Here is a 283-nt window from a genome sequence, read left to right on the forward strand (position 1 = left end):
CCCTCGCAAGAGTTACATATAAATCAATCATAACAAATGTATCAACGTATCATATATTCACAATACATCAAACATAATGCATAGGACTAGCAGGGACCCACAATCATCATCCGACTATGCCCAAGCTCCTATGCATAACCTAATGGAATACCAAAGACTAGCAGGGTCCTGCCTTCATCTCCCAGGTATGCCCGAGTCCCGTATTCATGCCCCTCCGAACCATTGGACGATAAGTACAACAAACGAATGTCTCACCGGCTCCCCCTTTTCAACTGGGCTGTTG

Source organism: Cynara cardunculus (genome assembly GCF_001531365.2).
Source record: "Cynara cardunculus var. scolymus isolate 2C chromosome LG 1, CcrdV1, whole genome shotgun sequence".
NCBI lineage: Eukaryota > Viridiplantae > Streptophyta > Magnoliopsida > Asterales > Asteraceae > Cynara > Cynara cardunculus.